Source organism: Bos grunniens, chromosome 2 (genome assembly GCF_055505025.1).
Source record: "Bos grunniens cultivar Pamir isolate PY7600 chromosome 2, Bosgru_T2T1.0, whole genome shotgun sequence".
In the NCBI taxonomy this organism is placed as follows: Eukaryota; Metazoa; Chordata; class Mammalia; order Artiodactyla; family Bovidae; genus Bos; species Bos grunniens.
In genome coordinates, this window is record NC_141166.1 from 126828321 (window position 1) to 126853294 (window position 24974).

The following is a 24974-nucleotide window of genomic DNA, read 5'->3' on the forward strand; positions in this document are numbered from 1 at the left end:
GTACAAACTTTAAGAACTCATTGAACAAAATAAAACCATTTTAAATAAAAGCATATAGCTTTTTTCCTCAGAATGATTAAGATTCTGTATATTTTATCCATATGATAAATGATTGCCTTCACTTAAAAAAAAAGAAACAAGAAGAAAAAAACAGAAGTTCTGATTGTTTTATTTCTAGGTGAATCATCTCTCTCTAAGCAAGAGATTCCTATTTCTTCCATTGGACCTTCTCCTTTGAATTCCTCCGTCCTAATTTGAACCACCAATGCTATTTACTCCCCACTCTGCTCACTTTTACACCTTTTACAGCTTTGACCCATCAGTAGCCTCAGAAATACTCTTCAGTGGGCATTCTGCACTGCCAGCATTTAAATTTTCGAAGATTTAACAAAAATGCTAAGTAAAAACAAAAGGGAAACAGTGAATCAAATAAAGCATTAGAAAACCTCAGCTTATAAAAATGATATATCATAAAACTCTCTTAAACATGTAAACTATGGATATAAATTTATACCAAAATTCAGACCAGAAATTACCTCATAAGAAATATTACATACATACCTAATAAGTAGAGAATCACAGAGTCAGATTGTGATGTGCTTCGTGGTAGCAGCTAACTTCAATTACCAGATAATTTACTTGTTTCAGCTCTCCTAATGCAGCACCTTAAATTCAAATCTATGCCTCAGCAACACTGCAAGTGATCACCTCAGGGGGATATATGTGAAAAAGTTGCAAACAGAAGTACTTTAAAATATGGAAATGTAGAACACTCATTAACATTTTTTTAAAGAACACATACTTCTTTCCAGTACATTATATAAATGCAAGTATTATATTCTTCTTGACTCCTTGAACATTTTAAGATCATGATAAACATTAGTACTAATTTTCTGTCTATAAGATCTGCTCATTAGTGTGAGTGGGGTGTTAAAGTCTCCTATTATTGTACTGTGATCAATTTCTCCCTTTATGTTTGGAAGTATTTGTTTCATGTATTTAGGTCCTCCTATATTGTGTACATATGTTAATGAGTCTCTTATACTCTCCTTGCATTGATCCCTTGATCTATATATAATGCCTTCTTCATCTTTCCTTATGGCCTTTGTTTTACAGTGTATTTTGTCTGATGTAAGTATTGCTATCCCCACTTTCTTGTCATTTCTGTTTACATGAAATATCTTTTACCATACCCTCATTTTCAATCTATGTGTGTCCTTTGCCCTAAAATCGGTCTCTTATAGGCAAGCATATTTTAGACTCTTGTTTTTTTATCCACCTGCCACTCAAATGTCTATTGAATAGAACAGTCAGTCCATGGACATTTAAGGTAATTTGATACTCATGTATATATTGCCATTTTAAACCTTGTTCTCCAGGTGATTCTAAGTTTTTCTTCATTCCTTTCTTTTCCTTTATGTTTTACTTTTTGTGATATGATGGTTTTCTTTTGTATTATGCTTGTATTCTCTTTTGTTTTTTTGTGAATTTACTGTATTTTTTGATTTGTAATTATCCTGTTTTTTTTTTTTTTTTTTTTTTAAGTATGTTAACCCATTACTTAGGGCTTCCCTGATAGCTCGCTTGGTAAAGAATTCACCTGCAATGCAGGAGACCCCAGTTCGACTCCTGGGTCAGGAAGATCCACTGGAAAAAGGGATAATCTACCCATTCCAGTATTGTTGGGCTTCTCTTGGGCTCAGTTGGTAAAGAATCTGCCTGCAATGAGGGAGACATGGGTTCAATCTCTGGGTTGGGAAGATCCCCTGGAGAAGGGAAAGGCTACCCACTCCAGTATTCTGGACTATATAGTCCATGGGGTCACCAAGAGTCAGACACAACTGAGTGACTTTCAACCCATTACTATATCTACTTGCTTTAGACTGGTAATCATATAGGCTCAAACGCATTCTAAACAAATCTATATTCCCTAATCTTCTTTCCCATATTTTGATTTTTTATGTTTTCTTCTACATTTTCATGGTTTTCCTTTGGTTCATTGTAGCTGTCATTGCTTTCACAATTTTTTTTTTCTTTAATCTATATATGGACTTAAGTGGTTTGCTTTCCAACTGTGGTTTTTCTCTTTTCCTATAGATTCTTTTCTATTTAGAGACTTTTCGACGTTTCTTTTACAATAGGCATAATATTGTTGCATTCTTTTAGTTTTGGTTATCTGAGAAATTCTTTATGGCTTCTTCTATTCTAAATTATAATCTTGTAGAGTAGAGTATCTTAGGTTTCAGAATTTCCCCTTTCAGGATTTTGAAAATATCTTACCATTCTTGTCTGGCCTGCAACATTTTTGTAGAGAAATCAGCTGATACCCTTATGGGGGTTCCCTTGTAATTAACTGTTTGTTTTTCTCTTGCTGACTTTAGAATCCTCTCTTTAACTTTTGCCATTTTAATTAGACTATGTCTTGGCTTAAGTCTATTTGGGTTCATCTTGTTTGAGATCCTGTATGCTTCCTCTACATGGATATCTGTTTTCTTCTTTAGGTTTGGGAATTTTCAGCTATAATTTCTTCAAATGCATTTTGGATCCTTTTTTTCCTTTCTTCTCCTTCTGGGATCCCTATTATGAGAAGATTGGCATGAGTTACATTATCCCATAGGTTTCACATACTGCTTTCCCTTTTTTTGTCTTTCTGACTGCTTTTCTGATGGGGTGATTGTCAGCATTCTGTCTTCCAGCTTACTATTTATTGCCTTTAGCTCAGATTTTGTCTGGGTAAATGAGTCTTCCAATTTTACCTGGTTTCTCTTTATAATTTCTAGTTCCTTTTTATAGTAATCTACATTTCTATTAATGGCCTTTCTTCATTCCTTCTTTATTACCTCCATTTTGAACTCAGTGTGTTACACTGGAGAGATGTTTCACTCTTTGTTCTTTCAGGGGAATTCTCTTGATCTTTTAACTGGGAATGGTTCCTCTACTTCTTCATTTTACTTATATTTCTCTGATTAAGAGTTTAAGAGAAACAGTTACCTACTGTGGTCTTGGAGGGCTATTTTTATATGGGAGCATCCCTGTGTAGGCTGTGTGACTCTAATATTTTTGGTGCAAGGCTGTCTTTAGTATAGATGCCTACCATGTCTTTCCTCAGTGTGTGCTGCCCATTATCCCTCTGAGGAGGTGTGACTGGAGTTATGATGACCAAAGCCTGCACAGGAGGCTGAGCAGAGCCTCCTCTTTGCCCTGTGCTTGTCATAGCCCTGTTGGGGGCAGGGTCTGTTCCCCAAATGTTGGTGCAGAAGCCCACAGATCTGTTTCTGAACTGTGGTGCGAGGTGGGCAGTACAGGAACACTCCTGCTGGGAGATGAGTCACTGAGTATTCCTCTGCAGGTGGTATCCATAGAGAAGTGCACCCTATGGTGGCATCCGCCACTCATTGTGCAGGTTCACAAAGAATACTATTGTTCGTAGTGCCCTCAGCCCCACCTCAGCCATGGGAATGCAAACCCTCAGGCATTGTGTTTACAAAGCCACCAGGGCAGATCTGTAGACAAAGGCCCACTGAAGTCGGGTACCAGAATGCATTAGTCACACACCCAATGTGGGAACCACGGAAACAGCTGAGAGCCTGGCCCTGCTTCAGTGTGAGCACCCATACCCACAAAGCGCACAGCTGCTAATGCCAGACCTGCCCCAGCCACAGGAGCGTCAATATTCTGCTGGGAAGCCCCAGCAGGTGCTGAGTTTACAAAGCCTGTGGTGGTGTAAATCTGGGGATTGCAAAGCCCTTGGGGATCAGATCAAATTTCAGGACCCCGTTCATATATGGAGAACCCCCTAGTGCTTATGACCTCCCAGAACTGCTAGAAGTAGAGGTGCTCCCTCCATGAGCTTGTAAGAATGTGGCTGTTATGTTGGGTCCCATCCTGCCTTCAAGCACAGAGGTTAACAATAGAGCTTTAATTGTGGACCTGGGTTCCTTCTTCACTCTCTCCTGGTTGCAGCCCAGAGCACTCAGCTGTCTGCATGCAGCCAACCCACTCCTCTCCTCAGGTCTGTCCTCTGAAGCCTGAACTTCAGTACACAGCCCCTGCTCATACCAGCAGGTGAGTGTTTCAAGCTAGGGGGTGCAGGGAGGTGGCCAGGACCTTTAGCTGGTCTCTCTGTATTCTGCCTGGCACAAGACAGCTGCTGCACTCTTCTCTGAGCCTCTGAAGCTCCCTTCCTGTCTTGGTTGAACTCCCCAAAAGTGAATGGAGTTCCTGGGGTAAGGGAACATTTCCTCTTTCAGAGCTCCCTCCCAGAGTGCCAGGTGCCATCTGGTTCTTTTTGTCTCTTTTTGTTTTTGATCCCACCCAGTTACATGATGATCTTTCTTGCAATTTTAGTTTTGATTTTATGAGATTTTCTGCCAGCATTCAACGAATATTTTGCGAGTATTTTTCCACATGGAGATGTATTTTTGATGTATCTGTAGGAGGAGGTGAGCTCCATGTCCTTCTATTCCTTCATCTTGATCTGGCTTTATGCTGTTTTAAAAACACAGACTGTGGCTCAGATTATGGACTGCTTATTGACAAATTCAGACTTAAATTGAAGAAAGTAGGAAAAACCACTAAACCATTCAGGTATGACCTAAATCAAATCCCTTATTATACAGTGGAAGTGAGAAATAGATTTAAGGGACTAGATCTGGTAGACAGAGTGCCTGATGAATTATAGACAAGGGTTCATGACAATGTACAGGAGACAGGGATCAAGGCCATCCCCAAGAAAAAGAAATGCAAAAAAGGCAAAATGGCTGTCTGAGGAGGCCTTACAAATAGCTGTAAAAAGAAGGGAAGTCAAAAGCAAAGGAGAAAAGGAGAGATATACCCATCTAAATGCAGTTCCAAAGAATAGCAAGGAGAGATAAGAAAGCCTTCCTCAGTGATCAATGCAAACAAATAGAGGAAAACAATAGAATGGGAAAGACTAGAAATCTCTTCAGGAAAGTTAGAGATACCAAGGGAACATTTCATGCAAAGATGGGCTCAATAAAGGAAAGAAATAGACAGAAGCAGAAATACACAGAAGAACTGTACAAAAAAGATCTTCAGGACCCAGTTAATCACAATGGTGTGATCACTCACCTAGAGAGCCAGACATTCTGGAATATGAAGTCAAGTGGGCCTTAGAAAGCATCACTACAAACAAAGCTAGTGGAGGTGATGGAATTCCAGTTGAGCTGTTTCAAATCCTAAAAGATGATGCTGAGAAAGTACTGCACTCAATATGCCAGCAAATTTGGAAAACTTAGCAGTGGCCACAGGACTGGAAAAGGTCAGTTTTCATTCAATCTCTAAGAAAGGAAATGCCAAAGAATGCTCAAACTACCACACAATTGCACTCATCTCACACGCTAATTAATGCTCAAAATTCTCCAAGCCAGGCTTCAGCAATATGTGAACCATGAACTTCCAGATTTTCAAGCTCGTTTTAGAAAAGGCAGAGGAACTGGAGATCAAATTGTCAGCATCTGCTGGATCATTTAAAAAGCAAGAGAGTTCCAGAAAAACATCTATTTCTGCTTTATTGACTATGCCAAAGTCTTTGACTGTGTGGATCGCTATGAACTGTGGAAAATTCTGAAAGAGATGGGAATACTAGACCACATGACCTGCCTCCTGAGAAATCTGTATGCAGGTCAGGAAGCAAGAGTTAGAACTGGACATGGAACAACAGACTGGTTCCAAATAGGAAAAGGAGTACATCAAGGCTGTATTGTCACCCTGCTTATTTAACTTATATGCAGAGTATATCATGAGAAATGCTGGGCTGGAAGAAGCATAAGCTGGAATCAAGATTGCCGGAAGAAATATCAATAACCTCAGATATGCATATAACACCACCCTTAGGGCAGAAAGTGAAGAGGAACTGAAGAGCCTCTTGATGAAAGTGAGAGAGGAGAATGAAAAAGTTGGTTTAAAGCTCAACATGCAGAAAACTAAGATCTGGCATCCGGTCCCATCACTTCATGGCAAATAGATGGGGAAACAGGGGCTCCAAAATCACTGCAGATGGTGACTGCAGCCATTAAATAAAAAGATGCTTACTCCTTGGAAGAAAAGTTATGACCAACCTAGACAGCATATTGAAAAGCAGAGACATTACTTTGCCAACAAAGGTCCATCTAGTTAAGGCTATGGTTTTTCCAGTGGTCATGTATGGACGTGAGAGTTGGACTGTGAAGAAGGCTGAGCACTGAAGAACTGATACTTTTGAACTGTGGTGTTGGAGAAGACTCTTGAGAGTCCCTTGGACTGCAAAAAGATCCAACCAGTCCATCCTAAAGGAGATCAGTCCTAGGTGTTCATTGGAAGGACTGATGTTGATGCTGAAACTCCAATACCTTGGTCACCTGATGCAAAGAGCTGACTCATTTGAAAAGACCCTGATGCTGGTAAAGATTGAGGGCAGGAGGAGAAGAGGAGGACAGAGGATGAGATGGTTGGATGGCATCACTGACCCAATGAACGTGAGTTTAGGTAGGCTCCAGGAGTTGGTGATGGACAGAGAAGCTTGGCCTGCTGTGGTTCATGGGGTCACAAAGAGTCGGACACGACTGAGCGACTGAACTGAACCGAACTGAAAGAAACAGGTTTTGTGAGATTTTAAAATAATTTCTGGTGAAATGTAAAAATGTTATCACTAATTCACATTGACTGAAGATGCTTTTAGTCAATAAAGCTGTTTGGGAGTGAGGAGAGAAAGCATATTCATGCATGCTCAGTCATGTCTGACTCTTTGCAACCCCACGGACTGTAGCCCACAAGGCTTTTCTGTTCATGGGATCTTCCTGGCAAGAATACTGGAGTGGGTTGCCCCTTCCTCCCTCAAGGGACCTTTCCAACCCAGGGATCGAACTCACACCTCCTGTGTCTCCTGCATTGGCAGGAGCATTCTTTATCACTGAGCAACCAGGAAATCTCCAAAGGGGAAATATGTGACCCCAAAAAGTGTCATTTTGATGTATGGAAAATTTTGAGCTGAAGACAGTCAAGACCTGGCTGACTCAAGAAAAGTTTTTCTTTCTTTTAACTATGTAAAAGAATTTATACAGGAGGCCTATCAGAAAGAAAGCTACTACCAGAGTTAATTTTTTACCTGAAAGACCTATCTGTATGGCAAGGCAAGTATTTAATTACCAAACATCTACTCTTCTTATTGTCACGGAAATAATTCTTCTCCCCTTGGAAGTCCCAAGCCCCTCTCTGATTCCATAACTCAGGTTGGCACATCAGCCTCAAATGCCCAGCTTGCCCTTGGGTCTCATAACTTTGGGGCTCCCAGACATGTAAAATTAAATCTCTTTCTTCTATTAATATGTCTTATCTCAATTTAGTAATTAGACCAGTGAAAGAACCTAGAAGGGTAAAACTGTTCTTCCCCAGTAGGAGTTAAAAAAAAAAAGAAGAAGAAGAAAAAGGAGAACATTGCATGGATTGTAAGGATGAACACACACCTAAGAAATTTAAATTTAAAATTTTCCATAGTGAAACAGCAAGTAAAATTTCCCCACCCTTTTCTTACCTTTCCTTCAGAACATCTGAAATCATAAAGGTTTTCTCTATCTCTTCGAGATGTATGTGAGTCCTTTTAAAAGCTTAATGAGCCTTTTGCCAGTTGTACATCCCTAGGAAGGTCTTTCTTGGGGACCTGAAAGCCATTTTTTTCATATGTGAACATTGGGGAAGATGATGCTCTGCTGCTCTGTATCCTTGGGAATTTAGCTGAGGTGCCAGGCTCAAAGTTGTAACTTCCTGCTTGTCAATAAGATAAATGAATTTTTCTTTTTCCTTGGAAAAAGACAGTTCAGTTCAGTTCAGTCGCTCAGTCGTGTCCAACTCTTCGCGACCCCATGAATTGCAGCACGCCAGGCCTCCCAGTCCATCACCAACTCCCGGAGTTCACCCAAACTCACATCCATCGAGTTGGTGATGCCATCCAGCCATCTCATCCTCTGTCGTCCCCTTCTCCTCCTGCCCCCAATCCCTCCCAGCATCAGAGTCTTTTCCAGTGAGTCAACTCTTTGCATGAGGTGGCCGAAGTATTGGAGTTTCAGCTTTAGCATCATTCCTTCCAAAGAACACCCAGGATCGATCTTCTTTAGAATGGACTGGTTGGATGTCCTTGCAGTTAACATATACGTAATGGATTATGTCTGCCTGACTACATTAAAAGAGTATGATTTCTTTTTGTCTTAATTTCTTTACCATATTGCCTATAAGGCACATCATTCTGATTTAATGGTTTTGCAATTAAAAAAAAGAACTGTCTCATTCTTTTTACATTTAATGGAGAAGATTCACTGGGGTGGCAGGAGATTTTATTTTTACTTGTATTTCCTCAGAATCAGATACACTCATTTTTAAAAATAGTTTTCGTTATAAACATAGAGTGGAGGAGAAAGACTGCTGCTGCTGCTGCTAAGTCGCTTCAGTCATGTCCGACTCTGTGCAACCCCATGACAGCAGCCCACCAGGCTCTCCTGTCCCTGGGATTCTCCAGGCAAGAACACTGGAGTGGGTTGCCATTTCCTTCTCCAATGCAGGAAAGTGAAAAGTGAAAGTGAAGTCACTCAGTTGTGTCCAACTCTTAACAACCCCATGGACTGCAGCCTACCAGGCTCCTCTGTCCATGGGATTTTCCAGGCAAGAGTACTGGAGTGGGTTGCCATTGCCTTCTCTGGAGAAAGACTAAGCTGTGTTAGAACAAGAAGACTGAATAAAATAAAACAACCAGACTAAGTCACCAAATATGTTCTTTGTCTATTAAAAATGAAGTAAATGTATTTGTACTGGGGCAAGGACAAAGTCTATACAACCAATATGCTATAAACTGGGTGTTGGGAAGCAGAGCTTGAAAAGCTCAGAAAATTCAGAGCTTTTGGTTTTAGCTCAATCCACCTCTGTAGGTTAATAAAAGGAAACTCAATAGTTTCCACATCTAAGCAATCTATTTATTTCACTGACAACTAAAAAGGAATTAAACTTCATGCTAATAAAAATATTTAATTGATGAAGATTGGGGGAGGGGTATTCTCAAAAACTTAAAAGGCAAAGGAAATACCCACATCAATTAATACATCAAAACATCATTATAGGAATATTCTAAAAAAAAAAAACCTCATTCCAAAAAAGCTCACCTAAAGTGATCCTCTATTATCTGTATTATCAGTAATTATCACTTGATTACATTTTTACTTCATCTAGTCTAGCACAAGAATAAAACTTATTGAAGATCAAAATAACATTCATATGCTTCTTCAATGTCAAAAAAAACTGCCTGTATAATTAGAAACTTTGGGTTTATAAGCAAAGAGCTCTAATTAAACAACGAACCAAGAGAGCCTTAACTCACACTGGCTAAATTTAAGACAGGCTTCTTCCTGACTCTGGGCCCTGGCCTCTCATAAAGTATTTCCTTTAGAAAAATTGTAAGTTCTTCCTTTTCCCCTCTGCAATGTAGATTTTTCTAAAGGCCTCTTCAGTTCAGTTCAGTCACTCAGTTATGTCTGAATCTTTGCAACCCCATAAACCACAGCACTCAAGGCCTCCCTGTCCATCACCAACTCCTGGAGTTTACCCAGGACTGATTTCCTTTAGGATGGACTGGTTGGATCTCCTTGCAGTCCAAGTGACTCTCAAGAGCCTTCTCCAACACCACAGTTCAAAAGCATCAATTCTTCAGCACTCAGCTTTCTTTATAGTCCAACTCTCACATCCATACATGACTACTGGAAAAATCATAGCCTTGACTAGACAGACCTTTGTTGACAAAGTAATGTCTCTGCTTTTTAATATGGTATCTAGGTTGGTCATAACTTTCCTTCCAAGGAGTAAGTGTCTTTTAATTTCATGGCTGCAATCACCATCTGCAGTGATTTTGGAGCCCCAAAAAAATAAAATCTGACACTGTTTCCATTGCTTCCCCATCTACTTGCCATGAAGTAATGGGACCGGATGCCATGATCTTAGTTTTCTGAATTTTGAGCTTTAAGCCAACTTTTTCACTCTCCTCTTTCACTTTCATCAAGAGGCTCTTTAGTTCTTCTTCACTTTCTTCCATAAGGGTGGTGTCATCTGCATATCTGAGGTTATTGATATTTCTCCCGGCAATCTTGATTCCAGCTTGTGCTTCTTCCAGCCCAGCGTTTCTCATGATGTACTCTGCATATAAGTAAATAAGCAGGGTGATAATATACAGCTTTGATATATTCCTTTTCCTATTTGGAACGAATCTGTTGTTCCATGTCCAGTTCTAACTGTTGCCTCCTGACCTGCATATAGGTTTCTCAAGAGGCAGGTCAGGTGGTCTAGTATTCCTATCTCTTTAAGAATTTTCCAGCTTATTGTAATCCACACAGTCAAAGCTGCTTTATAACCCAGGAACACCTCTTTCAAGGACCTCAAAATGTAATCAGCGAGGAAGACAGCGCCCGCATCTCCCAGTCTCTAAGAGGGTAGAAGCCTAACTTCATTAATAGATGCCAATTAAAAAACACGGATGGGGGGCAGTCCTAAGATGGTGGAGGAATAGGACGGGGAGACCACATCCTCCCCCACAAAATCATTGAAAGAACATTTGAACACTGAGAAAATTCACACACACTATAAACGATAAAAAGAGAGACAAAAGAGTTAGGGATGGATACCCCATCCCAGGAGGGAGTCGTAAAAGAAAAGTTTCCAAATACCAGGAAACCCTCTCACTGGCCGGTCTATGGGGAGTTTTGGAATCTCAGAAGGCAACATAACAGAAGGAAAAATAAATAAATAAATAAAACCTACAGATTACATGCCTAATGGCAACTCCCAACAGAGAAGTAGCCCAGACGCTCACGTCCCCCACCAGCAAGCAGGGGCTGAACAGGAGGCTCAGGCTGCACTGCATAGGGTAAGAACCGAGCCTGAATGCCCTAAGGGCAATCTGAGGGAGCTAACGTGAGATAGCAACCCAAACTGTGGGATAGCCAGAGACAGAGAGAGAGAGATAAAAAGAGAGAGAGAGAGAATTTTCCCATGAAAAGCCCTAACCTAAGGCATTGCCGGGCCACTCACAGAACAAATGACTGAGCAACTACCAGAGGAGAGCTAGCCAGCAACAGACCGAACCATCTCTTGCCAGAGGCAGGGATGAAGGTGGGCAACAGCCAGAGCTGGAAAGGGGCAATCTCAGCCCCAGAAACGGCATCCTCTACCAAACTGCGAGCAGGCTCCCAATTGCTAATCAAGTCTCCCTGGGATCCTGGATTGTTGACATCCACCAGGAAGGTCGCAGCCAGAGATCAAATCCCAGAAGAGACACACAGCACCCCTGAGACAGCGCTCCCACTGCACATCCAGGAAACCAAGCGGCTGGGACGGGGGGATAAGACGCACCACACCTGGGGAGTGTGCACTCGCCAAGCACCTGGTCGCCTGAGCTCCTCGGACATGGGAAGGGCACAAAACGCAGGCCCAACCGAGTCTGCCCCTCTGTGGAGTACCCAAGAACCTGAACCTGAGTGGCTTAGACCTGAGAATGCACAAAATCCAGGGCCCGCTTTAGACAGTGCCCCTGCAGAGCAACCTGGAGCCTAAGCAGTGTACACTGGGAGAGCACACACATCGTGAGTGGGGGCAAACCTAGTGTGGCCAAGACACTGTGAACACTCCCCACACACACCAGTGATATTTGTTTGCAGTGTTCCACTCTCCCCACAGCATGACTGAACAAGTGAGCCTAAATAAGTGACCACTACCGCCTTCTGTTGTCAGGGTGGAAATTAGACACTGAAGAGACCAGCAAACAGAAGAAGTCAAAATAAACAGGGAATCACCTTGGAAGTGACCGGTGCAACAGATTAAAACCCTGTAGGTAGCACCAACTACATTGGAAGGGGCCTATAGCTCTTGAGAAGTATATGCTGGAACAAGGAATTATCTCAAACTGAATCGACCCCACGCTGCCCTCAACAGCTCCAAAGAAATTCCTAGATATATTTTTACTATTATCATTTTTTCAATTAAAAAATTTTTTTTATTTTTAAATGTTCTATTTCTCCCTTAATTTTCACTTTTATAACCTACTATTACCTTGCAAAAACAAACAAACAAACAAAAAAAACAACCTATTTTTAAAGCAAACTTCACATATATTTTTTATATTTCTGTGATTTTATTTTTTTTTAACATTGTATTTTTGAGAGTCTAACCTCTGCTCTAGATTTTTAATCTTTGCTTTTTGGTATTTGTTATCAATATTGTACCTTTAAGAATACAATCTTCAGTACCCAATTTACTTAGGAGTGTGATTACTGGCTTGACTGCCGTCTACCCCTTTTGCCTCTCCTTTTTCTCCCTAGGTAACATCTATCTCATCCCTCCCCCTTCTCTTCTCTACCCAACTTGGCGAATCTCTTTGGGTGTTCCAGGCTGTGGAGAACACTTAGGGAACTGATTACTGGTTAGATCTGTCTCTCTCCTTTTGACCCCTCCTCTTCTCCTCCTGGTCACTTCTATCTCCTTCCTCCCTCTTGGCTTCTCTATGTAACTCCATGAACCTCTCTGGGTGTTCCAGGCTGCGGAGAGAACATAGAGATTTGATTACTGGCTAGATTTCTCTCTCCCCTTTTGATTCCCCCTCTTCTCCTGATCACCTCTGTCTCCCTCCTCCCTCTTCTCTTCTCCATGTAACCCAGCGAACCTTTCCGGGTGTTCCTCATTGTGGAGAATGTTTCCTCCATTAACCTAGATGTTTTATCATCAGTGCTCTGTGGATGGAGAAGTCTTGAGGCTACCGTAAGAATAAGACTAAAAACCAGAGGCAGGAGGCTTAAGTCCAAAACCTGAGAACACCAGAGAACTCCTGACTCCAAGGAACATTAATCGATAAAAGCTCATCCAAAATCCTCCATACCTACACTGAAACGAAGCGCCATCCAAGAGCCAACAAGTTCCAGAGAAGTCATACCAAAAACGCAGGAACATAGCCCTGAACTTTAATACACAGGCTGCCCAAGGTCACATCAAACCCACAGACATTTCAAAACTCACTACTGGACACTTAATTGAACTCCAGAGAGAAGAAATCCAGCTCCACCCACCAGAACACTGACGCAAGCTTCCCTAACCAGGAAACCTTGACAACCCACTGGTCCAACCCCACCCACAGGGAGGAACCTCCACAATAAAGAGGAACCACAAACTGCCAGAATACGGAAAGCCCACCCCAAACACAGTAATCTAAACAAGATAAAAAGGCAGAGAAATACTCAGCAGGTAAAGGAACATGATAAATGCCCATGAAACCAAACAAAAGAGGAGGCGATAGGTAGTCTATCTGAAAAAGAATTCAGAATAATGATAAAATGAGCCAAAATCTTGAAAACAAAATGAAGTTACAGATAAATAGCCTGGAGACAAGGATTGAGTAGATGCAAGAAATGTTTAATAAGGTCCCAGGAGAAATAAAAAAAGAGTCAATCAATAACGAATAATGCAATAAGTAGGATCAAAAACACTCTGGAGGGAACCAACAGTAGAATAATGGAGGCCGAAGATAGGATAAGTGAAGTAGAAGATAGAATGGTGGAAATAAATGAAACAGAGAGGGAAAAAGAATCAAAAGAAATGAGCACAACCTCTGAGACCTCTGTAATAATGTCAAACATCCCAACATTTGAATCATAGGAGTCCCAGAAGAAGAAAACAAACAAAAAAAAAGGCCATGAGAAAATACTTGATAAGATAATGATTGAAAACTTTCCTAAAATGGGGAAGGAAATAATCACCCAAGTCCAAGAAGCCCAGAAAGTCCCTAACAGGATAAACCCAAGGCAAAACATCCCAAGACACATATTAATCAAATGAACAAAGATCAAACACAAAGAACAAATATTAAAAGCAGCAAGGGACAAACAACAAATAACACACAACAGGATCCCCATAATGATAACAGCTTATCTTTCAATAGAAACTCTTCAGGCCAGAAGGGAATGGCAGGACATACTTAAAGTGATGAAAGAGAAAAACCTACAACCCAGATTACTGTACCCAGAAAGGCTCTCATTCAAATATGAAGAAGAAATCAAAAGCTTTACAGACAAGCAAAAGCTGAAATAATTTAGCACCACCAAATCAGCCCTTCAACAAATGCTGAAGGATCTTCTCTAGACAGGAAACACAGAAAAGGTGTATAAACTCAAACCCAAAACAAAAAAGTAAATGGCAACAGATCATACTTATCAATAATTACCTTAAATGTAAATGGGTTGAATGTCCCAACCAAAAGACAAAGACTGGCTGAATGTATTAAAAAACAAGAGCCCTATATATGCTGTCTACAGGAAACCCACCTCAAAACAAGGGACACATACGGACTGAAAGTGAAGGGCTGGAGGAAGATATTTCATGCAAATGGAAACCAAAAGAAAGCAGGAATAGCATCCCTCATATCAGACAAAATAGACTTTGAAATAAAGGCTGTGAAAGAGACAAAGATGACACTACATAATGATCAAAGGATCAATCCAAAAGCAAGATATAACAATTATAAATATATATGCACACAACATAGGAGCACTGCAATATGTAAAACAAATGCTAACAAGTATGAAAGGGGAGATTAACAATAATACAATAATAGTGGGAGACTTTAATACCACACTCACACCTATTGATAGATAAACTAAACAGAAAATTAGCAAGGAAACACAAACCTTAAATGATACAATGGATCAGTGAGACCTAATTGATATCTCTTGGACATTTCACCCCAAAACAATGAATTTCACCTTTTTCTCAAGTGCACACAGAACCTTCTCCAGGATACATTACATCCTGGGCCATAAATCTAGCCCTAGTAAATTAAAAAAAAAAAGAAATCATTCTGAATATTTTTTCTGATCACAATAGAGTAATATTAGATGTCAACTACAGGGAAAAAAAAAAAAAACATTAAAAATTCCAACATATGGAGGCTAAGCTAAACGCTTCTGAATAACCAACAAATCACAGAAGAAATCAAAAAAGAAATCAAAATATGCATAGAAATAAATGAAAATGAAAACACAACAATCCAAAACCTATGGGACACTGTAAAAGCAGTGCTAAGGGGAAGGTTCATAGCAATACAGGCTTACCTCAAGAAACAAGAAAAAAGTCAAATAAGTAACCAAAGTCTACACCTAAAGCAACTAGAAAAGGAAGAAATGAAGAACCCCAGGGTTAGTAGAAGGAAAGAAACCATAAAAATGAGGGCAGAAATAAATGTAAACACACACACACACACACACACACACACACACACACACACACACACCATAGCAAAAATCAACAAAGCCAAAAGCTGGTTATTTGAAAGGATAAATAAAATTGACAAACCATTAGCCAGACTCATCAAGAAACAAAGGGAGAAAAATCAAATCAATAAAATTAGAAATGAAAATGGAGAAATCACAACAGACAACACAAAAATACAAAAGATCATAAGAGACTACTATCAGCAAGTCTATGCTGGTATAATGGACAACGTGGAAGAAATGAACAAATTCTTAGAAAAGTGCAACTTTCCAAAACTGAACCAGGAAGAAATAGAAAATCTTAACAGACACATCATAAGTATGGAAATTGAAACTGTAATCAGAAATCTTCCAGAAAACAAAAGCCCAGGACCAGACGGCTTCACAGCTGAATTCTTCCAAAAATTTAGAGAAGAGCTAACACCTATCCTACTCAAACTCTTCCAGAAAATTGCAGAGGAAAGTAATTTTCCAAACTCATTTTATGAGGCCACCATCACCCTAATACCAAAACCTGACAAAGATGTCACAAAAAAAGAAAACTACAGGCCAATATCACTGATGAACATAGATGCAAAAATCCTTAACAAAATCCTAGCCAACAGAATCCAACAACACATTAAAAAGATCATACATCATGACCAAGTGGGCTTTATCCCAGGGATGCAAGGATCCTTCAATATCTGCAAATCAATCAACGTAATACACCACATTAGCAAATTGAAAGATAAAATCCATATGACTACCTCAATAGATGCAGAGAAAGCCTTTGACAAAATTCAACATCCATTTATGATAAAAACCCTCCAGAAAGCAGGAATAAAAGGAACATACCTCAACATAATTAAGCTATATATGACAAACCCACAGCAAACATTATCCTCAATGGTGAAAAAGCATTGAAAGCATTTCCCCTAAAGTCAGGAACAAGACAAGGATGCCCACTCTCACCACTACTATTCAATATGGTTTTGGAAGTTTTAGCCACAGCAATAGAGAAGAAAAGGAAATAAAAGGAATCCAGATTGGAAAAGAAGAAGTAAAATTCTCACTGTTTACAGATGACATGATCCTCTACATAGAAAACTCTAAAGACGCCTCCAGAAAATTACTAGAGCTAATCAATGAATATAGTAAATTTGCAGGATATAAAATTAACACACAGAAATGCCTTGCATTTCTATACACTAACAATGAGAAAACTGAAAGAGAAATTAAGGAAACAATTCCATTCACTATTGCAACAAAAAGAACAAAATATTTAAGAGTAAATCTAAAGAAACAAAAGATCTATATATAGAAAACTATAAAGTGAAAGTGAAGTCGCTTAGTCGTGTCCGACTCTGCAACCACATGGACAATAGCCTGCACCAGGTTCCTCCATCCATGGGATTTTCTAGGCAAGAGTACTGGAGTGGGTTGCCATTTCCTTCTCCAGGGAATCTTCCTGACCCAGGGATCGAACCCAGGTCTCCCACATTGTAGACAGATGCTTTACCATCTGAGCCACCAGGGAAGTCCAGAAAACTATAAAACACTGATTAAAGAAATCAAAGATGACACAAATAGATGGAGAAATATACCATGTTCATGGATCGGAAGAATCAATATAGTGAAAATGAGTATACTACCTAAAGCAATCTATAGATTCAATGCAATCCCTATCAAGCTACCAACAGTGTTTCTCACAGAACTAGAACAAATAATTTCACAATTAGTATGGAAATACAAAAAACCTCGAATAGCCAAAGCAATCTTGAGAAAGAAGAATGGAACTGGAGGAATCAACCTGCCTGACTTCAGGCTATACTACAAAGCTACAGTCATCGAGACGGTGTGGTACTGGCACAAAGACAGAAATATAGATCAATGGAACAAAATAGAAAGCCCAGAGATAAATCCACGCACCTATGGACACCTTATCTTTGACAAAGGAGGCAAGAATATACAATGGAGAAAAGACAATCTCTTTAACAAGTGGTGCTGGGAAAACTGGTCAACCACTTGTAAAAGAATGAAACTAGAACACTTTCTAACACCATACACAAAAATAAACTCAAAATGGATCAAAGATCTAAACGTAAGACCAGAAACTTTAAAACTCCCAGAGGAAAACGTAGGCAAAACTCTCGACATAAATCACAGCAGGATCCTCTATGACCCACCTCCAAGAGTAATGGAAATAAAAGCTAAAACAAACAAATGGGACCTAATTAAACTTAAAAGCTTTTTCACAAAGAAGGAAACTATAAGCAAGGTGAAAAGGCAGCCTTCAGAATGGGAGAAAATAATAGCAAATGAAGCAACTGACATGTTGTCCATCAGCAGACAAATGGATATGAAAGCTGTGGTACATATACATAATGGAATATTACTCAGCCATTAAAAACAATACATTTGAATCAATTCTAATAAGGTGGATGAAACTGGAGCCTATTATACAGAGTGAAGTAAGCCAGAAGGAAAAACACCAATAGAGTATACTAATGCATATATATGGAATTTAGAAAGATGGTAATGATGACACTATATGTGAGACAGCAAGAGACACAGATGAACACAACAGTCTTTTTGACTCTGTGGGAGAAGATGAGGGTGGGATGATATGAAAGAATAGCATTGAAACATGTATATTATCATATGTGAAACAGATCGCTAGTCCAGGTTCGATGCATAAGACAGGGTGCTCAGGGCTGGTGCACTGGGATGACCCTGAGGGATGGAATGGGGAGGAAGGTGGGAGGGGGTTCAGAATTGAGAATGCATGTACACCCATGGCTGATTCATGTCAATGTATGGCAAAAACCACCACAATATTGTAAAGTAATTAGCCTCCAATTAAAATAAATAAATTTTAAAAAATAAAATAAAACACAAGACCATTTTAAAAATAAATAAATAAAAGTTCTTTATACATTAAAAAAAATAAATGGGTGCTGAATTTTGTCAAAGGCTTTTTCTGTACCTATTGAGATTATCATATGGTTTTTATCTTTCAACTTGTTAATATGGTGTATCACCATGATTGATTTGCATATATTGAAGAATCCTTGCATCTCAGGAATAAACCCAACTTGATCATGGTGTATGAGCTTTTTGATGTGTTGCTGAATTCTGTTTGCTAAAATTTTGTTGAGGATTTTTGCGTCTATGTTCATCAGTGATATTGGCCTGGTGTTTTTTTGTGTGTGCTGTCTTTGTCTGGTTTTGGTATCCAGGTGATGATGGCCTTGTAGAATGAGTTTGGAAGTGTTCCTTTATCTGCAACTTTCTGAAAGAGTTTTAGAAGGATAGGCATTAGCTCTTCTCTAAATGTTTGATAGAATTCTCCTGTGAAGCTATCTGGTCCTGGGCTTTTGTTTTTAGGGAGGAAAGGCAGAGGAACCAGAGATCAAATTGCCAACATCCGCTGGATCATGGAAAAAGCAAGAGAGTTCCAGAAAAACATCTATTTCTGCTTTATTGACTATGCCAAAGCCTTTGACTGTGTGGATCACAATAAACTGTGGAAAATTCTGAAAGAGATGGGAATACCAGACCACCTGATCTGCCTCTTGAGAAATGTGTATGCAGGTCAGGAAGCAACAGTTAGAACTGGACATGGAACAACAGACTGGTTCCAAATAGGAAAAGGAGTTCATCTAGGCTGTGTATTGTCACCCTGTTTATTTAACTTATATGCAGAGTACATCATGAGAAATGCTGGACTGGAAGAAACACAAGCTGGAGTCAAGATTGCCGGGAGAAATATCAATAACTTCAGATATGCAGATGGCACCACCCTTATGGCAGAAAGTGAAGAGGAACTCAAAAGCCTCTTGATGAAAGTGAAAGTGGAGAGTGAAAAAGTTGGCTTAAAGCTCAACATTCAGAAAATGAAGATCGTGCCATCCAGTCCCACCACTTCATGGGAAATAGATGGGGAAAGAGTGGAAACAGTGTCAGACTTTATTTGGGAGGGCTCCAAAATCACTACCGATGGTGACTGCAGCCATGAAATTAAAAGACGCTTACTCCTTTGAAGAAAAGTTATGACCAACCTAGATAGCATATTCAAAAGCAGAGACATTACTTTGCCAACAAAGGTTCATCTAGTCAAGGCTATGGTTTTTTCTGTGTGAGAGTTGGACTGTGAAGAAGGCTGAGCGCCGAAGAATTGATGCTTTTGAACTGTGGTGTTGGAGAAGACTCTTGAGAGTCCCTTGGACTGCAAGGAGATCCAACCAGTCCATTCTGAAGGAGATCAGCCCTGGGATTTCTTTGGAAGGAATGATGCTGACACTGAAACCCCAGTACTTTGGCCACCTCATGCAAAGTTGACTCATTGGAAAAGACTCTGATGCTGGGAGGGATTGGGGGCAGGAGGAGAAGGGGACAACAGAAGATGAGATGGCTGGATGGCATCACTGACTCGATGGACCTGAGTCTCAGTGAAGTCCGGGAGTTGGTGATGGATAGGGAGGCCTGGCGTGCTGCAATTCATGGGGTCACAAAGAGTCGGACATGACTGAGCGACTAATTTGATCTGATCTGATCTTGATCACAGCTTCAATTTCAAATTGAATCAAATTTCAAATTGAATCAAATCACAGCTTGTAATTGGGTTGTTCATAATTTCTATTTCTTCCTGGCTCAGTGTTGGAAGATAAAACTTTTCTAAGAATCTGTCCATTTCTTCCAGATTATCTTATAATCCTTTGCATTTCTGCATTGTCTGTAACCTCTCCTTTTTCATTTCTAATTTTGTTCATTTTATTCTTCTCCCTTTTTTTCTTGATAAGTCTGCCTAAAGGCTTGTCAATTTTGTTTATCTTCTTAACGAACCAGCTTTTAGCTTTATTAATCTTTACTATTGTTTCTTTCTTTTCTTTTTCATTTATTTCTGCTTGGATCTTTATGATTTATTTCCTTCTACTAATTTTGCGGGGTTTTGGTTCTTCTTTTTCCAGTTGTTTTAGGTATAAAGTTAGTTTGTCTATTCAGTGTTTTTCTTATTTCTTGAGGTAGGATTGTATTGCTATAAATTTCCCTCTTAGAACTGTTTTTGCTGCATCTTAAGGGTTTTGAGTTGTTCTGTTTCTGTTGTCACTTGTTTCTAGAAATTTTATTTCCCTTTTGATTTCTTCAGTAACCTGTTGTTTATTTAGAAACATGTTGTTTAATCTCCATGTGTTTGTGTTTCTTATAGTTTTTTTTTCTTGTAATTGATATCTAGTTGCATAGATTTGTGGTTGGAGAAGACACTTGATATGATTTTAATTTTCTTAAATTTACTGAGGTTTGATTTGTGACCCAAAATTTGGTCTATCCTGGAGAATGTTCCATGTGCACTTGAGAAGGTGTATTCTTCTGCATTTGGATGGAATGTCCTGAAGATATCAATGAGATCCATATCATCTAATGTATCATTTAAGACTTGTGTTTCCTTATTAATTTTCTCTTTTGATGATCTGTCCATTGGTATGAGTGGGGTGTTAAAGTCTCCTACAATTACTGTGTTACTGTCAATTTCTCCTTTTATGTCAGTTAGTGTTTGTCTTATGTATTGAGGTGCTTCTATGTTGCATGCATAGATATTTATAATTGTTATGTCTTCCTCTTGGATTGATCATTATGTAGTGTCCATCCTTATCTCCTGTAATAATCTTTAAGTCTATGTCATTTGATATGATGATTGATACTCCAGCTTTCTTTTGCTTCCCACTTGTATGGAATATATTTTTCCATCCTCTCACTTTCAGTCTATATGTATCTTGAGATCTGAAGTGGGTTTCTTATAGACAGCATATATATGGGTCTTGTTTTTATCCATTCAGCCAGTCTATGTCTTTTGGTTGGAGCATTTAATCTGTTTACATTTAAAGTAATTATAAATCAACACAGTATTGTAAAGCAATTATCCTTCAATTAAAAATAAATTTTAAAAATAAAATTGTTTTAAATAAATAAAAGATCAAGTAATTATTTATATATATGTTCCTATTACCATTTTCTTAATTGTTTGGGGTTGATTTTGTAGATCTTTATCTTCTCTTGTATTTCTTGACCATTTAAGTCCATTTAACATTTGCTTTAAAGCTGGTTTGGTGGTACTGAATTCTCTTAACTTTCACTTGTCTGAAAAGCTTCTAATTTCTCCATCAATTTTTAATGAGATCCTTGCCAGGTACAATAATCTTGGTTGTAGATTTTCCCCTTTCAGTACTTTAAATATATCCTGCCATTCCCTTCTGGCCTGCAAAGTTTCTGCTGAAACATCAGCTGTTAAGTGAATGGGGTTTCCCTTGTATATTACTTGTTGCTTTTCCCTTGCTGATTTTAATATTATTTCTTTGTGTTTAGTCCTTGTTATTTTGATTAGTATGTGTCTTGGCATGTCTCCTTGGGTTTATCCTGCATGGGACTCTTTGAACCTCTTGGACTTGATTATTTCCTTTTCCATGTTGGGGAAATTTTCAACTATAACTTCTTCAAAATTTTTCTCATACCCTTTCTTTTCCTCTTCTTTTTCTGGGACGCCTATAATTTGAATGTTGGTGCGTTTGATATTGTCCCAAAGGTCTCTGAGACTATCCTCAGTTCTTTTCATTCCTTTTACCTTATTATGCTCTTTAGAAGTTATTTCCATAATTTTATCTTCCAGCTAACTGATTCGTTCTTCTACTTCAGATATTCTGCTATTGATTCTTTCTAGAGTATTTTTAACTTCAGTAATTGTGTTGTTTGTCTCTGTATGTTTATTCTTTAATTCGTCTAGGTTTTTGTTAATTGAGTCTTGCATTTTCTCCACCCTGTTTTCAAGGTTTTTGATCATCTTTATTACCATTATTCTGAATTCTTTTTCAGGTATTTTTCCTATTTCTTCTTCATTTATTTGGCATTTCTACTTTGTTCCTTCATTTGTGTTGTATTTCCCTGCCTTTTCATTATTTTTTTTTAACTTACTGTGTTTGAGGTCTCTTTTTCCCAGGCTTCAAGGTTGAATTCTTTCTTCCTTTTGGTTTCTACCCTCCTAAGGTTGGGATGCTGAGGCAGAAACTCCAATACTTTGGCCACCTCATGCGAAGAGTTGACTCATTGGGGAAGACTCTGATGCTGGGAGGGATTGGGGGCAGGAGGAGAAGGGAATGACAGAGGATGAGATGGCTGGATGGCATCACTGACTCCATGCACATGAATTTGGGTGAACTCCGGGAGTTGGTGATAGACAGGGAGGCCTGGTGTGCTGCAATTCATGGGGTTGCAAAGAGTTGGACATGACTGAGCGACTGAACTGAACTGAACTGAAGGTTGGTCCAGTGGGTTGTGTAAGCTTTGTATAGGGTGAGATTTGTGCTGAATTTTTTTGTTTGTTTGCTTTTCCTCTGATGTTCAGGGCTGTGTGAGGTGGTAATCCTGTCTGCTGGGTTTGTATTTTTGTTTTGTTTGTTGTTTAGATGAGGCATCCTGCACAGGGTGCTACTGGTGGTTGGGTGATGAAGGGTCTTGTATTTAAGTGTTTTCCTTTGGGTGAGTTCCCACTATATGATACTCCCTAGGGTTAGTTCTCTAGTAGTCTAGTGTCTTGGAGTCAGTACTCCCACTCCAAAGGCTCAGGGCTTGATCTCTGGTCAGAAACAAAGATTCCACAAGTGGTTTGTTATGTCATTGAGTGAGATTAAAACAAATACCCAAAAATAAGAATCCAAAGATGAACCCCAGACAAATGGCAGTTACAAAATCAGGCAAATAATAATTAAAATAATGGAATATACACATACACATATACACCCATAAGCAAAATCAAAACAGTCCAACAAAAATAAAGTACAGTAGATTGACCTGGTGAAAAAAGGAAATAAAAAATTATATCTACCAGTTAAGAACCAAACTAATGAAAGCACAAGCTGGGAAACAAAACTAAAGCAAGGTGCCAAGCAGGGAATAAATCAGTGAAAACAAGACTAACAAATATATTGAGAGGAAAGGAAGAAAGAAGACATAGATAAAGAATATTTACATATATTAAATTTTAACTGCAAGGGGACATGAACAGGGGGAAAAGCAAACAAAGGAGTAAATGTAGAAAAAATAATAACAGGTTTAAAGAATTAAAAATTAAGATTAAAACGATAAAAGAAAAAGAAGTTAAAAAAAAAAAAAAAGGAAATCTCCACAGAACTGCAAAATCCCAATGTAGTGGCAGACGTTTATAACAATAAATAATGTGATTGAGAGAAAAAAATATAAAAGCTCAAAAACTTAATTAGATTTCATAGTGCCAATAACAGAGAAGGCAATGGCAACCCACTCCAGTACTCTTGCCTGGAAAATCCCATGGACAGAGGACCCTGGTGGGCTGCAGTACATGGGATCGCTAAGAGTCAGACATGACTGAGCGACTTCACTTTCACTTTTCACTTTCCTGCATTGGAGAAGGAAATGGCAACCCACTCCAGTATTCTTGCCTGGTGAATCCCAGGGACAGCAGAGCCCAGTGGGCTGCCGTCTATGGGGTCGCACAGAGTCAGACACGACTGAAGTGACTTAGCAGCAGCAGTGCCAATAAAACTGACAACTACAACGTGGCGGGCGGGGGGGGGGGGGGGGGCGGTGGAATAAAAAGAAAAAAGTTTTTTAAAAAAATCCAAAAGAAAGTCAAAACATAAGAATAATAAATGTTTTTCTTGAGTCACTGCTGTCAGAGCGCTTTCCCTCACTGGAAGTCACAGTCCACCTCATCTCCCTAGGGTGCCCTCCAACACTGTGCTGCTCTCTGGAGCTGCTGTGGGGGCAGTTCAGCTGCTAATCTGGTCCTACTCCTGTGTGTTCTTGCCTCCAATGTCCACAGATATCAGAACTAGTGCATTTTTTCTTTTGTGGGAGCTCTCAGTGACCTTTTATATATTCCATAGACACAGAGCCTGCCTAGTTATCACATGGATTTAATCTGCAGCTTGTACAGCTGGTGGGAAGGTTTTGAGTCTTCTTCCTTAGCCACTCTGCCCCTGGGATTCAACTGTGGTTTTATTTCCACCTCTGCATGTATGTGGGTCATCCACTAAGGTTTGCTCCTGAGGCTGCCATGGAGGACTCAGGTCTGCCCCAGTGAGGGCCAGGTGTGGAGGTGGTGCTGCTGCTTGGGTCTCAGGGGTTCTGGTAGCACCAGGTACTCAGGGGAGTTGGCAGCTAGGGCAGCAGGAAATATAGTGCTCTAGAAGGGTATAGCAATCAGTATTGACCAATGCACTGCAGCTTTCTTGCCTGGAGAACTCCCCTGATAGAGAAGACTGGTAGGCCACAGTCCACAGGGTCGCAAAGAGTTGAACACAACCTAAGTGACTCTGCATGCATAGATGCAAGACTTTTTTTGCCTTTGACAGCTCTGCCCCAATGAGAGTTGAGCATGAAGGTGGCGCAGCTTCTTGGCTTGCGGGGATCCTGGCAGCGCCAAGTGTACAAGGATACGGACTGCCTCCACCACTGGAATTATGGCCCTATCAGAGTCTTTTTTTGAGCCTCTTATAGGTACGCAATCAGAAGGCCTTTTTGGCCAGTCTTTCTCCTTAGCTCTGCCCATTCCAATACTTAGAGGGCTCCCTTGCCTGGGGCCCTTCTTTGTTGTTCAGAGCACCAGGCACATAGAGGGGGCCCCTGGCTAGGGTCCTACTTTGTAGATCTGCACATCAGGCACTTAAAGGGGCACCCTTG